Genomic DNA, 17,889 nt, shown 5'->3' with positions numbered 1-17,889 from the left:
TAAAATGCTCCAATTGAGCTGTTAGAATGTCAGAAACAAGCTTTCTGAGCTGTGAACCGCATTTTGTGACATAGTTCATCAGTGGATGATGAGAATGTCAGTTTTGACAAAGAACACTGTTCATTACTAAAATGCTCTAATTGAGCTGTTAGAATGTCAGAAACAAGCTTTCTGAGCTGAGAACTGCATTTTGTGACAAAGTGAATCAGTGGATGATGAGAATGTCAGTTTTGACAAAGAACACTGATCATTACTAAAATGCTCCAATTGAGCTGTTAGAATGTCAGAAACAAGCTTTCTGAGCTGAGAAATGCATTTTGTGACAAAGTGCTTCAGTGGATGATGAGAATGTCAGTTTTGACAAAGAACACTGTTCATTACTAAAATGCTCTAATTGAGCTGTTAGAATGTCAGAAACAAGCTTTCTGAGCTGAGAACTGCATTTTGTGACAAAAAGCATCAGTGGATGATGAGAATGTCAGTTTTGACAAAGAACACTGATCATTACTAAAATGCTCAAATTGAGCTGTTAGAATGTCAGAAACAAGCTTTCTGAGCTGAGAACTGCATTTTGTGACATAGTTCATCAGTGGATGATGAGAATGTCAGTTTTGACAAAGAACACTGTTCATTACTGAAATGCTCCAATTGAGCTGTTAGAATGTCAGAAACAAATTTTCTGAGCTGAGAAATGCATTTTGTGACAAAGTGCATCAGTGGATGATGAGAATGTCAGTTTTGACAAAGAACACTGATCATCACTAAAATGCTCCAATTAAGCTGTTAGAATGTCAGAAACAAGCTTTCTGAGCTGAGAACTGCATTTTGTGACATAGTTCATCAGTGGATGATGAGAATGTCAGTTTTGACAAAGAACACTGTTCATTACTAAAATGCTCCAATTGAGCTGTTAGAATGTCAGAAACAAGCTTTCTGAGCTGAGAACTGCATTTTGTGACATAGTTCATCAGTGGATGATGAGAATGTCAGTTTTGACAAAGAACTCTGTTCATTACTGAAATGCTCCAATTGAGCTGTTAGAATGTCAGAAACAAGCTTTCTGAGCTGAAAACTGCATTTTGTGACGAAAAGCATCAGTGGATGATGAGAATGTCAGTTTTGACAAAGAACACTGATCATTACTAAAATGCTCCAATTGAGCTGTTAGAATGTCAGAAACAAGCTTTCTGAGCTGAGAAATGCATTTTGTGATAAAGTGCTTCAGTGGATGATGAGAATGTCAGTTTTGACAAAGAACACTGATCATTACTAAAATGCTCCAATTGAGCTGTTAGAATGTCAGAAACAAGCTTTCTGAGCTGAGAACTGCATTTTGTGACATAGTTCATCAGTGGATGATGAGAATGTCAGTTTTGACAAAGAACACTGTTCATTACTGAAATGCTCCAATTGAGCTGTTAGAATGTCAGAAACAAGCTTTCTGAGCTGAGAACTGTATTTTGTGACAAAAAGCATCAGTGGATGATGAGAATGTCAGTTTTGACAAAGAACACTGATCATTACTAAAATGCTCAAATTGAGCTGTTAGAATGTCAGAAACAAGCTTTCTGAGCCGAGAACTGCATTTTGTGACATAGTTCATCAGTGGATGATGAGAATGTCAGTTTTGACAAAGAACACTGTTCATTACTGAAATGCTCCAATTGAGCTGTTAGAATGTCAGAAACAAATTTTCTGAGCTGAGAAATGCATTTTGTGACAAAGTGCATCAGTGGATGATGAGAATGTCAGTTTTGACAAAGAACACTGATCATCACTAAAATGCTCCAATTAAGCTGTTAGAATGTCAGAAACAAGCTTTCTGAGCTGAGAACTGCATTTTGTGACATAGTTCATCAGTGGATGATGAGAATGTCAGTTTTGACAAAGAACACTGTTCATTACTAAAATGCTCTAATTGAGCTGTTAGAATGTTAGAAACAAGCTTTCTGAGCTGAGAACTGCATTTTGTGACATAGTTCATCAGTGGATGATGAGAATGTCAGTTTTGACAAAGAACTCTGTTCATTACTAAAATGCTCCAATTGAGCTGTTAGAATGTCAGAAACAAGCTTTCTGAGCTGTGAACCGCATTTTGTGACATAGTTCATCAGTGGATGATGAGAATGTCAGTTTTGACAAAGAACTCTGTTCATTACTGAAATGCTCCAATTGAGCTGTTAGAATGTCAGAAACAAGCTTTCTGAGCTGAAAACTGCATTTTGTGACATAGTTCATCAGTGGATGATGAGAATGTCAGTTTTGACAAAGAACTCTGATCATTACTAAAATGCTCCAATTGAGCTGTTAGAATGTCAGAAACAAGCTTTCTGAGCTGAGAAATGCATTTTGTGATAAAGTGCTTCAGTGGATGATGAGAATGTCAGTTTTGACAAAGAACACTGTTCATTACTAAAATGCTCTAATTGAGCTGTTAGAATGTCAGAAACAAGCTTTCTGAGCTGAGAACTGCATTTTGTGACAAAAAGCATCAGTGGATGATGAGAATGTCAGTTTTGACAAAGAACACTGATCATTACTAAAATGCTCCAATTGAGCTGTTAGAATGTCAGAAACAAGCTTTCTGAGCTGAGAACTGCATTTTGTGACATAGTTCATCAGTGGATGATGAGAATGTCAGTTTTGACAAAGAACACTGTTCATTACTGAAATGCTCCAATTGAGCTGTTAGAATGTCAAAAACAAATTTTCTGAGCTGAGAAATGCATTTTGTGACAAAGTGCATCAGTGGATGATGAGAATGTCAGTTTTGACAAAGAACACTGTTCATTACTAAAATGCTCTAATTGAGCTGTTAGAATGTTAGAAACAAGCTTTCTGAGCTGAGAACTGCATTTTTTGACATAGTTCATCAGTGGATGATGAGAATGTCAGTTTTGACAAAGAACACTGTTCATTACTAAAATACTCCAATTGAGCTGTTAGAATGTCAGAAACAAGCTTTCTGAGCTGAAAACTGCATTTTGTGACAAAACGCATCAGTGGATGATGAGAATGTCAGTTTTGACAAAGAACACTGATCATTACTAAAATGCTCCAATTGAGCTGTTAGAATGTCAGAAACAAGCTTTCTGAGCTGAGAACTGCATTTTGTGACATAGTTCATCAGTGGATGATGAGAATGTCAGTTTTGACAAAGAACACTGTTCATTACTAAAATGCTCCAATTGAGCTGTTAGAATGTCAGAAACAAATTTTCTGAGCTGAGAAATGCATTTTGTGACAAAGTGCATCAGTGGATGATGAGAATGTCAGTTTTGACAAAGAACACTGATCATCACTAAAATGCTCCAATTAAGCTGTTAGAATGTCAGAAACAAGCTTTCTGAGCTGAGAACTGCATTTTGTGACATAGTTCATCAGTGGATGATGAGAATGTCAGTTTTGACAAAGAACACTGTTCATTACTGAAATGCTCCAATTGAGCTGTTAGAATGTCAGAAACAAGCTTTCTGAGCTGAGAAATGCATTTTTTGACAAAAAGCATCAGTGGATGATGAGAATGTCAGTTTTGACAAAGAACACTGATCATTACTAAAATGCTCCAATTGAGCTGTTAGAATGTCAGAAACAAGCTTTCTGAGCTGAGAACTGCATTTTGTGACATAGTTCATCAGTGGATGATTAGAATGTCAGTTTTGACAAAGAACACTGTTCATTACTGAAATGCTCCAATTGAGCTGTTAGAATGTCAGAAACAAGCTTTCTGAGCTGAGAACTGCATTTTGTGACAAAAAGCATCAGTGGATGATGAGAATGTCAGTTTTGACAAAGAACACTGATCATCACTAAAATGCTCCAATTAAGCTGTTAGAATGTCAGAAACAAGCTTTCTGAGCTGAGAACTGCATTTTGTGACAAAAAGCATCAGTGGATGATGAGAATGTCAGTTTTGACAAAGAACACTGTTCATTACTGAAATGCTCCAATTGAGCTGTTAGAATGTCAGAAACAAATTTTCTGAGCTGAGAAATGCATTTTGTGACAAAGTGCATCAGTAGATGATGAGAATGTCAGTTTTGACAAAGAACACTGATCATCACTAAAATGCTCCAATTGAGCTGTTAGAATGTCAGAAACAAGCTTTCTGAGCTGAGAACTGCATTTTGTGACAAAAAGCATCAGTGGATGATGAGAATGTCAGTTTTGACAAAGAACACTGATCATTACTAAAATGCTCCAATTGAGCTGTTAGAATGTCAGAAACAAGCTTTCTGAGCTGAGAAATGCATTTTGTGACAAAGTGCTTCAGTGGATGATGAGAATGTCAGTTTTGACAAAGAACACTGTTCATTACTAAAATGCTCCAATTGAGCTGTTAGAATGTCAGAAACAAGCTTTCTGAGCTGAGAACTGCATTTTGTGACAAAAAGCATCAGTGGATGATGAGAATGTCAGTTTTGACAAAGAACACTGATCATTACTAAAATGCTCAAATTGAGCTGTTAGAATGTCAGAAACAAGCTTTCTGAGCTGAGAACTGCATTTTGTGACATAGTTCATCAGTGGATGATGAGAATGTCAGTTTTGACAAAGAACACTGTTCATTACTGAAATGCTCCAATTGAGCTGTTAGAATGTCAGAAACAAATTTTCTGAGCTGAGAAATGCATTTTGTGACAAAGTGCATCAGTGGATGATGAGAATGTCAGTTTTGACAAAGAACACTGATCATCACTAAAATGCTCCAATTAAGCTGTTAGAATGTCAGAAACAAGCTTTCTGAGCTGAGAACTGCATTTTGTGACATAGTTCATCAGTGGATGATGAGAATGTCAGTTTTGACAAAGAACACTGTTCATTACTAAAATGCTCTAATTGAGCTGTTAGAATGTTAGAAACAAGCTTTCTGAGCTGAGAACTGCATTTTGTGACATAGTTCATCAGTGGATGATGAGAATGTCAGTTTTGACAAAGAACACTGTTCATTACTAAAATGCTCCAATTGAGCTGTTAGAATGTCAGAAACAAGCTTTCTGAGCTGAGAACTGCATTTTGTGACATAGTTCATCAGTGGATGATGAGAATGTCAGTTTTGACAAAGAACTCTGTTCATTACTGAAATGCTCCAATTGAGCTGTTAGAATGTCAGAAACAAGCTTTCTGAGCTGAAAACTGCATTTTGTGACGAAAAGCATCAGTGGATGATGAGAATGTCAGTTTTGACAAAGAACACTGATCATTACTAAAATGCTCCAATTGAGCTGTTAGAATGTCAGAAACAAGCTTTCTGAGCTGAGAAATGCATTTTGTGATAAAGTGCTTCAGTGGATGATGAGAATGTCAGTTTTGACAAAGAACACTGATCATTACTAAAATGCTCCAATTGAGCTGTTAGAATGTCAGAAACAAGCTTTCTGAGCTGAGAACTGCATTTTGTGACATAGTTCATCAGTGGATGATGAGAATGTCAGTTTTGACAAAGAACACTGTTCATTACTGAAATGCTCCAATTGAGCTGTTAGAATGTCAGAAACAAGCTTTCTGAGCTGAGAACTGTATTTTGTGACAAAAAGCATCAGTGGATGATGAGAATGTCAGTTTTGACAAAGAACACTGATCATTACTAAAATGCTCAAATTGAGCTGTTAGAATGTCAGAAACAAGCTTTCTGAGCCGAGAACTGCATTTTGTGACATAGTTCATCAGTGGATGATGAGAATGTCAGTTTTGACAAAGAACACTGTTCATTACTGAAATGCTCCAATTGAGCTGTTAGAATGTCAGAAACAAATTTTCTGAGCTGAGAAATGCATTTTGTGACAAAGTGCATCAGTGGATGATGAGAATGTCAGTTTTGACAAAGAACACTGATCATCACTAAAATGCTCCAATTAAGCTGTTAGAATGTCAGAAACAAGCTTTCTGAGCTGAGAACTGCATTTTGTGACATAGTTCATCAGTGGATGATGAGAATGTCAGTTTTGACAAAGAACACTGTTCATTACTAAAATGCTCTAATTGAGCTGTTAGAATGTTAGAAACAAGCTTTCTGAGCTGAGAACTGCATTTTGTGACATAGTTCATCAGTGGATGATGAGAATGTCAGTTTTGACAAAGAACTCTGTTCATTACTAAAATGCTCCAATTGAGCTGTTAGAATGTCAGAAACAAGCTTTCTGAGCTGTGAACCGCATTTTGTGACATAGTTCATCAGTGGATGATGAGAATGTCAGTTTTGACAAAGAACTCTGTTCATTACTGAAATGCTCCAATTGAGCTGTTAGAATGTCAGAAACAAGCTTTCTGAGCTGAAAACTGCATTTTGTGACATAGTTCATCAGTGGATGATGAGAATGTCAGTTTTGACAAAGAACTCTGATCATTACTAAAATGCTCCAATTGAGCTGTTAGAATGTCAGAAACAAGCTTTCTGAGCTGAGAAATGCATTTTGTGATAAAGTGCTTCAGTGGATGATGAGAATGTCAGTTTTGACAAAGAACACTGTTCATTACTAAAATGCTCTAATTGAGCTGTTAGAATGTCAGAAACAAGCTTTCTGAGCTGAGAACTGCATTTTGTGACAAAAAGCATCAGTGGATGATGAGAATGTCAGTTTTGACAAAGAACACTGATCATTACTAAAATGCTCCAATTGAGCTGTTAGAATGTCAGAAACAAGCTTTCTGAGCTGAGAACTGCATTTTGTGACATAGTTCATCAGTGGATGATGAGAATGTCAGTTTTGACAAAGAACACTGTTCATTACTGAAATGCTCCAATTGAGCTGTTAGAATGTCAAAAACAAATTTTCTGAGCTGAGAAATGCATTTTGTGACAAAGTGCATCAGTGGATGATGAGAATGTCAGTTTTGACAAAGAACACTGTTCATTACTAAAATGCTCTAATTGAGCTGTTAGAATGTTAGAAACAAGCTTTCTGAGCTGAGAACTGCATTTTTTGACATAGTTCATCAGTGGATGATGAGAATGTCAGTTTTGACAAAGAACACTGTTCATTACTAAAATACTCCAATTGAGCTGTTAGAATGTCAGAAACAAGCTTTCTGAGCTGAAAACTGCATTTTGTGACAAAACGCATCAGTGGATGATGAGAATGTCAGTTTTGACAAAGAACACTGATCATTACTAAAATGCTCCAATTGAGCTGTTAGAATGTCAGAAACAAGCTTTCTGAGCTGAGAACTGCATTTTGTGACATAGTTCATCAGTGGATGATGAGAATGTCAGTTTTGACAAAGAACACTGTTCATTACTAAAATGCTCCAATTGAGCTGTTAGAATGTCAGAAACAAATTTTCTGAGCTGAGAAATGCATTTTGTGACAAAGTGCATCAGTGGATGATGAGAATGTCAGTTTTGACAAAGAACACTGATCATCACTAAAATGCTCCAATTAAGCTGTTAGAATGTCAGAAACAAGCTTTCTGATTTGAGAACTGCATTTTGTGACATAGTTCATCAGTGGATGATGAGAATGTCAGTTTTGACAAAGAACACTGTTCATTACTGAAATGCTCCAATTGAGCTGTTAGAATGTCAGAAACAAGCTTTCTGAGCTGAGAAATGCATTTTTTGACAAAAAGCATCAGTGGATGATGAGAATGTCAGTTTTGACAAAGAACACTGATCATTACTAAAATGCTCCAATTGAGCTGTTAGAATGTCAGAAACAAGCTTTCTGAGCTGAGAACTGCATTTTGTGACATAGTTCATCAGTGGATGATTAGAATGTCAGTTTTGACAAAGAACACTGTTCATTACTGAAATGCTCCAATTGAGCTGTTAGAATGTCAGAAACAAGCTTTCTGAGCTGAGAACTGCATTTTGTGACAAAAAGCATCAGTGGATGATGAGAATGTCAGTTTTGACAAAGAACACTGATCATCACTAAAATGCTCCAATTAAGCTGTTAGAATGTCAGAAACAAGCTTTCTGAGCTGAGAACTGCATTTTGTGACAAAAAGCATCAGTGGATGATGAGAATGTCAGTTTTGACAAAGAACACTGTTCATTACTGAAATGCTCCAATTGAGCTGTTAGAATGTCAGAAACAAATTTTCTGAGCTGAGAAATGCATTTTGTGACAAAGTGCATCAGTAGATGATGAGAATGTCAGTTTTGACAAAGAACACTGATCATCACTAAAATGCTCCAATTGAGCTGTTAGAATGTCAGAAACAAGCTTTCTGAGCTGAGAACTGCATTTTGTGACAAAAAGCATCAGTGGATGATGAGAATGTCAGTTTTGACAAAGAACACTGATCATTACTAAAATGCTCCAATTGAGCTGTTAGAATGTCAGAAACAAGCTTTCTGAGCTGAGAAATGCATTTTGTGACAAAGTGCTTCAGTGGATGATGAGAATGTCAGTTTTGACAAAGAACACTGTTCATTACTAAAATGCTCCAATTGAGCTGTTAGAATGTCAGAAACAAGCTTTCTGAGCTGAGAAATGCATTTTGTGACAAAGTGCTTCAGTGGATGATGAGAATGTCAGTTTTGACAAAGAACACTGATCATTACTAAAATGCTCCAATTGAGCTGTTAGAATGTCAGAAACAAGCTTTCTGAGCTGAGAACTGCATTTTGTGACATAGTTCATCAGTGGATGATGAGAATGTCAGTTTTGACAAAGAACACTGTTCATTACTGAAATGCTCCAATTGAGCTGTTAGAATGTCAGAAACAAATTTTCTGAGCTGAGAAATGCATTTTGTGACAAAGTGCTTCAGTGGATGATGAGAATGTCAGTTTTGACAAAGAACACTGATCATTACTAAAATGCTCCAATTGAGCTGTTAGAATGTCAGAAACAAGCTTTCTGAGCTGAGAACTGCATTTTGTGACATAGTTCATCAGTGGATGATGAGAATGTCAGTTTTGACAAAGAACACTGTTCATTACTGAAATGCTCCAATTGAGCTGTTAGAATGTCAGAAACAAATTTTCTGAGCTGAGAAATGCATTTTGTGACAAAGTGAATCAGTGGATGATGAGAATGTCAGTTTTGACAAAGAACACTGATCATCACTAAAATGCTCCAATTAAGCTGTTAGAATGTCAGAAACAAGCTTTCTGAGCTGAGAACTGCATTTTGTGACATAGTTCATCAGTGGATGATGAGAATGTCAGTTTTGACAAAGAACACTGATCATTACTAAAATGCTCCAATTGAGCTGTTAGAATGTCAGAAACAAGCTTTCTGAGCTGAGAACTGCATTTTGTGACATAGTTCATCAGTGGATGATGAGAATGTCAGTTTTGACAAAGAACACTGTTCATTACTTAAATGCTCCAATTGAGCTGTTAGAATGTCAGAAACAAATTTTCTGAGCTGAAAACTGCATTTTGTGACAAAACGCATCAGTGGATGATGAGAATGTCAGTTTTGACAAAGAACACTGATCATTACTAAAATGCTCCAATTAAGCTGTTAGAATGTCAGAAACAAGCTTTCTGAGCTGAGAACTGCATTTTGTGACAAAAAGCATCAGTGGATGATGAGAATGTCAGTTTTGACAAAGAACACTGTTCATTACTGAAATGCTCCAATTGAGCTGTTAGAATGTCAGAAACAAGCTTTCTGAGCTGAGAACTGCATTTTGTGACAAAGTGCTTCAGTGGATGATGAGAATGTCAGTTTTGACAAAGAACACTGTTCATTACTAAAATGCTCCAATTAAGCTGTTAGAATGTCAGAAACAAGCTTTCTGAGCTGAGAACTGCATTTTGTGACATAGTTCATCAGTGGATGATGAGAATGTCAGTTTTGACAAAGAACACTGTTCATTACTGAAATGCTCCAATTGAGCTGTTAGAATGTCAGAAACAAGCTTTCTGAGCTGAGAAATGCATTTTTTGACAAAAAGCATCAGGTGATGATGAGAATGTCAGTTTTGACAAAGAACACTGTTCATTACTAAAATGCTCCAATTGAGCTGTTAGAATGTCAGAAACAAGCTTTCTGAGCTGAGAACTGCATTTTGTGACATAGTTCATCAGTGGATGATGAGAATGTCAGTTTTGACAAAGAACAATGTTCATTACTGAAATGCTCCAATTGAGCTGTTAGAATGTCAGAAACAAGCTTTCTGAGCTGAGAACTGCATTTTGTGACAAAGTGCATCAGTGGATGATGAGAATGTCAGTTTTGAAAAAGAACACTGATCATCACTAAAATGCTCTAATTGAGCTGTTAGAATGTCAGAAACAAGCTTTCTGAGCTGAGAACTGCATTTTGTGACAAAAAGCATCAGTGGATGATGAGAATGTCAGTTTTGACAGAGAACACTGATCATTACTAAAATGCTCCAATTGAGCTGTTAGAATGTCAGAAACAAGCTTTCTGAGCTGAGAACTGCATTTTGTGACATAGTTCATCAGTGGATGATGAGAATGTCAGTTTTGACAAAGAACACTGATCATCACTAAAATGCTCCAATTAAGCTGTTAGAATGTCAGAAACAAGCTTTCTGAGCTGAGAACTGCATTTTGTGACATAGTTCATCAGTGGATGATGAGAATGTCAGTTTTGACAAAGAACTCTGTTCATTACTGAAATGCTCCAATTGAGCTGTTAGAATGTCAGAAACAAGCTTTCTGAGCTGAAAACTGCATTTTGTGACAAAAAGCATCAGTGGATGATGAGAATGTCAGTTTTGACAAAGAACACTGATCATTACTAAAATGCTCCAATTGAGCTGTTAGAATGTCAGAAACAAGCTTTCTGAGCTGAGAAATGCATTTTGTGATAAAGTGCTTCAGTGGATGATGAGAATGTCAGTTTTGACAAAGAACACTGATCATTACTAAAATGCTCCAATTGAGCTGTTAGAATGTCAGAAACAAGCTTTCTGAGCTGAGAACTGCATTTTATGACATAGTTCATCAGTGGATGATGAGAATGTCAGTTTTGACAAAGAACACTGATCATCACTAAAATGCTCCAATTGAGCTGTTAGAATGTCAGAAACAAGCTTTCTGAGCTGAGAACTGCATTTTGTGACATAGTTCATCAGTGGATGATGAGAATGTCAGTTTTGACAAAGAACACTGTTCATTACTAAAATTCTCTTATTGAGCTGTTAGAATGTCAGAAACAAGCTTTCTGAGCTGAGAACTGCATTTTGTGACAAAGTGAATCAGTGGATGATGAGAATGTCAGTTTTGACAAAGAACACTGATCATTACTAAAATGCTCCAATTGAGCTGTTAGAATGTCAGAAACAAGCTTTCTGAGCTGAGAAATGCATTTTGTGACAAAGTGCTTCAGTGGATGATGAGAATGTCAGTTTTGACAAAGAACACTGTTCATTACTAAAATGCTCTAATTGAGCTGTTAGAATGTCAGAAACAAGCTTTCTGAGCTGAGAACTGCATTTTGTGACAAAAAGCATCAGTGGATGATGAGAATGTCAGTTTTGACAAAGAACACTGATCATTACTAAAATGCTCAAATTGAGCTGTTAGAATGTCAGAAACAAGCTTTCTGAGCTGAGAACTGCATTTTGTGACATAGTTCATCAGTGGATGATGAGAATGTCAGTTTTGACAAAAGAACACTGTTCATTACTGAAATGCTCCAATTGAGCTGTTAGAATGTCAGAAACAAATTTTCTGAGCTGAGAAATGCATTTTGTGACAAAGTGCATCAGTGGATGATGAGAATGTCAGTTTTGACAAAGAACACTGATCATCGCTAAAATGCTCCAATTAAGCTGTTAGAATGTCAGAAACAAGCTTTCTGAGCTGAGAACTGCATTTTGTGACATAGTTCATCAGTGGATGATGAGAATGTCAGTTTTGACAAAGAACACTGTTCATTACTAAAATGCTCTAATTGAGCTGTTAGAATGTTAGAAACAAGCTTTCTGAGCTGAGAACTGCATTTTGTGACATAGTTCATCAGTGGATGATGAGAATGTCAGTTTTGACAAAGAACACTGTTCATTACTAAAATGCTCCAATTGAGCTGTTAGAATGTCAGAAACAAGCTTTCTGAGCTGTGAACCGCATTTTGTGACATAGTTCATCAGTGGATGATGAGAATGTCAGTTTTGACAAAGAACTCTGTTCATTACTGAAATGCTCCAATTGAGCTGTTTGAATGTCAGAAACAAGCTTTCTGAGCTGAAAACTGCATTTTGTGACAAAAAGCATCAGTGGATGATGAGAATGTCAGTTTTGACAAAGAACACTGATCATTACTAAAATGCTCCAATTGAGCTGTTAGAATGTCAGAAACAAGCTTTCTGAGCTGAGAAATGCATTTTGTGATAAAGTGCTTCAGTGGATGATGAGAATGTCAGTTTTGACAAAGAACACTGTTCATTACTGAAATGCTCCAATTGAGCTGTTAGAATGTCAGAAACAAATTTTCTGAGCTGAGAAATGCATTTTGTGACAAAGTGCATCAGTGGATGATGAGAATGTCAGTTTTGACAAAGAACACTGATCATCACTAAAATGCTCCAATTAAGCTGTAAGAATGTCAGAAACAAGCTTTCTGAGCTGAGAACTGCATTTTGTGACAAAAAGCATCAGTGGATGATGAGAATGTCAGTTTTGACAAAGAACACTGATCATTACTAAAATGCTCAAATTGAGCTGTTAGAATGTCAGAAACAAGCTGTCTGAGCTGAGAACTGCATTTTGTGACAAAAAGCATCAGTGGATGATGAGAATGTCAGTTTTGACAAAGAACACTGATCATTACTAAAATGCTCACATTGAGCTGTTAGAATGTCAGAAACAAGCTTTCTGAGCTGAGAACTGCATTTTGTGACATAGTTCATCAGTGGATGATGAGAATGTCAGTTTTGACAAAGAACACTGTTCATTACTGAAATGCTCCAATTGAGCTGTTAGAATGTCAGAAACAAATTTTCTGAGCTGAGAAATGCATTTTGTGACAAAGTGCATCAGTGGATGATGAGAATGTCAGTTTTGACAAAGAACACTGATCATCACTAAAATGCTCCAATTAAGCTGTTAGAATGTCAGAAACAAGCTTTCTGAGCTGAGAACTGCATTTTGTGACATAGTTCATCAGTGGATGATGAGAATGTCAGTTTTGACAAAGAACACTGTTCATTACTGAAATGCTCCAATTGAGCTGTTAGAATGTCAGAAACAAATTTTCTGAGCTGAGAAATGCATTTTGTGACAAAGTGCATCAGTGGATGATGAGAATGTCAGTTTTGACAAAGAACACTGATCATCACTAAAATGCTCCAATTAAGCTGTTAGAATGTCAGAAACAAGCTTTCTGAGCTGAGAACTGCATTTTGTGACATAGTTCATCAGTGGATGATGAGAATGTCAGTTTTGACAAAGAACACTGTTCATTACTGAAATGCTCCAATTGAGCTGTTAGAATGTCAGAAACAAATTTTCTGAGCTGAGAAATGCATTTTGTGACAAAGTGCATCAGTGGATGATGAGAATGTCAGTTTTGACAAAGAACACTGATCATCACTAAAATGCTCCAATTAAGCTGTTAGAATGTCAGAAACAAGCTTTCTGAGCTGAGAACTGCATTTTGTGACATAGTTCATCAGTGGATGATGAGAATGTCAGTTTTGACAAAGAACACTGTTCATTACTGAAATGCTCCAATTGAGCTGTTAGAATGTCAGAAACAAGCTTTCTGAGCTGAGAACTGCATTTTGTGACAAAAAGCATCAGTGGATGATGAGAATGTCAGTTTTGACAAAGAACACTGATCATCACTAAAATGCTCCAATTAAGCTGTTAGAATGTCAGAAACAAGCTTTCTGAGCTGAGAACTGCATTTTGTGACATAGTTCATCAGTGGATGATGAGAATGTCAGTTTTGACAAAGAACACTGATCATTACTAAAATGCTCCAATTGAGCTGTTAGAATGTCAGAAACAAGCTTTCTGAGCTGAGAAATGCATTTTGTGACAAAGTGCTTCAGTGGATGATGAGAATGTCAGTTTTGACAAAGAACACTGTTCATTACTAAAATGCTCTAATTGAGCTGTTAGAATGTCAGAAACAAGCTTTCTGAGCTGAGAACTGCATTTTGTGACAAAAAGCATCAGTGGATGATGAGAATGTCAGTTTTGACAAAGAACACTGATCATTACTAAAATGCTCCAATTGAGCTGTTAGAATGTCAGAAACAAGCTTTCTGAGCTGAGAACTGCATTTTGTGACATAGTTCATCAGTGGATGATGAGAATGTCAGTTTTGACAAAGAACTCTGTTCATTACTGAAATGCTCCAATTGAGCTGTTAGAATGTCAGAAACAAGCTTTCTGAGCTGAAAACTGCATTTTGTGACAAAAAGCATCAGTGGATGATGAGAATGTCAGTTTTGACAAAGAACACTGATCATTACTAAAATGCTCCAATTGAGCTGTTAGAATGTCAGAAACAAGCTTTCTGAGCTGAGAAATGCATTTTGTGATAAAGTGCTTCAGTGGATGATGAGAATGTCAGTTTTGACAAAGAACACTGATCATTACTAAAATGCTCCAATTGAGCTGTTAGAATGTCAGAAACAAGCTTTCTGAGCTGAGAACTGCATTTTATGACATAGTTCATCAGTGGATGATGAGAATGTCAGTTTTGACAAAGAACACTGATCATCACTAAAATGCTCCAATTGAGCTGTTAGAATGTCAGAAACAAGCTTTCTGAGCTGAGAACTGCATTTTGTGACATAGTTCATCAGTGGATGATGAGAATGTCAGTTTTGACAAAGAACACTGTTCATTACTAAAATTCTCTTATTGAGCTGTTAGAATGTCAGAAACAAGCTTTCTGAGCTGAGAACTGCATTTTGTGACAAAGTGAATCAGTGGATGATGAGAATGTCAGTTTTGACAAAGAACACTGATCATTACTAAAATGCTCCAATTGAGCTGTTAGAATGTCAGAAACAAGCTTTCTGAGCTGAGAAATGCATTTTGTGACAAAGTGCTTCAGTGGATGATGAGAATGTCAGTTTTGACAAAGAACACTGTTCATTACTAAAATGCTCTAATTGAGCTGTTAGAATGTCAGAAACAAGCTTTCTGAGCTGAGAACTGCATTTTGTGACAAAAAGCATCAGTGGATGATGAGAATGTCAGTTTTGACAAAGAACACTGATCATTACTAAAATGCTCAAATTGAGCTGTTAGAATGTCAGAAACAAGCTTTCTGAGCTGAGAACTGCATTTTGTGACATAGTTCATCAGTGGATGATGAGAATGTCAGTTTTGACAAAGAACACTGTTCATTACTGAAATGCTCCAATTGAGCTGTTAGAATGTCAGAAACAAATTTTCTGAGCTGAGAAATGCATTTTGTGACAAAGTGCATCAGTGGATGATGAGAATGTCAGTTTTGACAAAGAACACTGATCATCACTAAAATGCTCCAATTAAGCTGTTAGAATGTCAGAAACAAGCTTTCTGAGCTGAGAACTGCATTTTGTGACATAGTTCATCAGTGGATGATGAGAATGTCAGTTTTGACAAAGAACACTGTTCATTACTAAAATGCTCTAATTGAGCTGTTAGAATGTTAGAAACAAGCTTTCTGAGCTGAGAACTGCATTTTGTGACATAGTTCATCAGTGGATGATGAGAATGTCAGTTTTGACAAAGAACACTGTTCATTACTAAAATGCTCCAATTGAGCTGTTAGAATGTCAGAAACAAGCTTTCTGAGCTGTGAACCGCATTTTGTGACATAGTTCATCAGTGGATGATGAGAATGTCAGTTTTGACAAAGAACTCTGTTCATTACTGAAATGCTCCAATTGAGCTGTTAGAATGTCAGAAACAAGCTTTCTGGGCTGAAAACTGCATTTTGTGACAAAAAGCATCAGTGGATGATGAGAATGTCAGTTTTGACAAAGAACACTGATCATTACTAAAATGCTCCAATTGAGCTGTTAGAATGTCAGAAACAAGCTTTCTGAGCTGAGAAATGCATTTTGTGATAAAGTGCTTCAGTGGATGATGAGAATGTCAGTTTTGACAAAGAACACTGTTCATTACTGAAATGCTCCAATTGAGCTGTTAGAATGTCAGAAACAAATTTTCTGAGCTGAGAAATGCATTTTGTGACAAAGTGCATCAGTGGATGATGAGAATGTCAGTTTTGACAAAGAACACTGATCATCACTAAAATGCTCCAATTAAGCTGTAAGAATGTCAGAAACAAGCTTTCTGAGCTGAGAACTGCATTTTGTGACAAAAAGCATCAGTGGATGATGAGAATGTCAGTTTTGACAAAGAACACTGATCATTACTAAAATGCTCAAATTGAGCTGTTAGAATGTCAGAAACAAGCTTTCTGAGCTGAGAACTGCATTTTGTGACATAGTTCATCAGTGGATGATGAGAATGTCAGTTTTGACAAAGAACACTGTTCATTACTGAAATGCTCCAATTGAGCTGTTAGAATGTCAGAAACAAATTTTCTGAGCTGAGAAATGCATTTTGTGACAAAGTGCATCAGTGGATGATGAGAATGTCAGTTTTGACAAAGAACACTGATCATCACTAAAATGCTCCAATTAAGCTGTTAGAATGTCAGAAACAAGCTTTCTGAGCTGAGAACTGCATTTTGTGACATAGTTCATCAGTGGATGATGAGAATGTCAGTTTTGACAAAGAACACTGTTCATTACTGAAATGCTCCAATTGAGCTGTTAGAATGTCAGAAACAAATTTTCTGAGCTGAGAAATGCATTTTGTGACAAAGTGCATCAGTGGATGATGAGAATGTCAGTTTTGACAAAGAACACTGATCATCACTAAAATGCTCCAATTAAGCTGTTAGAATGTCAGAAACAAGCTTTCTGAGCTGAGAACTGCATTTTGTGACATAGTTCATCAGTGGATGATGAGAATGTCAGTTTTGACAAAGAACACTGTTCATTACTGAAATGCTCCAATTGAGCTGTTAGAATGTCAGAAACAAATTTTCTGAGCTGAGAAATGCATTTTGTGACAAAGTGCATCAGTGGATGATGAGAATGTCAGTTTTGACAAAGAACACTGATCATCACTAAAATGCTCCAATTAAGCTGTTAGAATGTCAGAAACAAGCTTTCTGAGCTGAGAACTGCATTTTGTGACAAAAAGCATCAGTGGATGATGAGAATGTCAGTTTTGACAAAGAACACTGATCATCACTAAAATGCTCCAATTAAGCTGTTAGAATGTCAGAAACAAGCTTTCTGAGCTGAGAACTGCATTTTGTGACATAGTTCATCAGTGGATGATGAGAATGTCAGTTTTGACAAAGAACACTGTTCATTACTAAAATGCTCTAATTGAGCTGTTAGAATGTTAGAAACAAGCTTTCTGAGCTGAGAACTGCATTTTGTGACATAGTTCATCAGTGGATGATGAGAATGTCAGTTTTGACAAAGAACACTGTTCATTACTAAAATGCTCCAATTGAGCTGTTAGAATGTCAGAAACAAGCTTTCTGAGCTGTGAACCGCATTTTGTGACATAGTTCATCAGTGGATGATGAGAATGTCAGTTTTGACAAAGAACTCTGTTCATTACTGAAATGCTCCAATTGAGCTGTTAGAATGTCAGAAACAAGCTTTCTGAGCTGAAAACTGCATTTTGTGACAAAAAGCATCAGTGGATGATGAGAATGTCAGTTTTGACAAATAACACTGATCATTACTAAAATGCTCCAATTGAGCTGTTAGAATGTCAGAAACAAGCTTTCTGAGCTGAGAAATGCATTTTGTGATAAAGTGCTTCAGTGGATGATGAGAATGTCAGTTTTGACAAAGAACACTGTTCATTACTGAAATGCTCCAATTGAGCTGTTAGAATGTCAGAAACAAATTTTCTGAGCTGAGAAATGCATTTTGTGACAAAGTGCATCAGTGGATGATGAGAATGTCAGTTTTGAC

This window comes from Barbatula barbatula, assembly GCF_947034865.1.
Source record: "Barbatula barbatula genome assembly, chromosome: 17".
Taxonomy (NCBI): domain Eukaryota; kingdom Metazoa; phylum Chordata; class Actinopteri; order Cypriniformes; family Nemacheilidae; genus Barbatula; species Barbatula barbatula.
The sequence above is the reverse complement of the archived record's forward strand: the minus strand, read 5'-3'. Positions refer to the sequence as shown.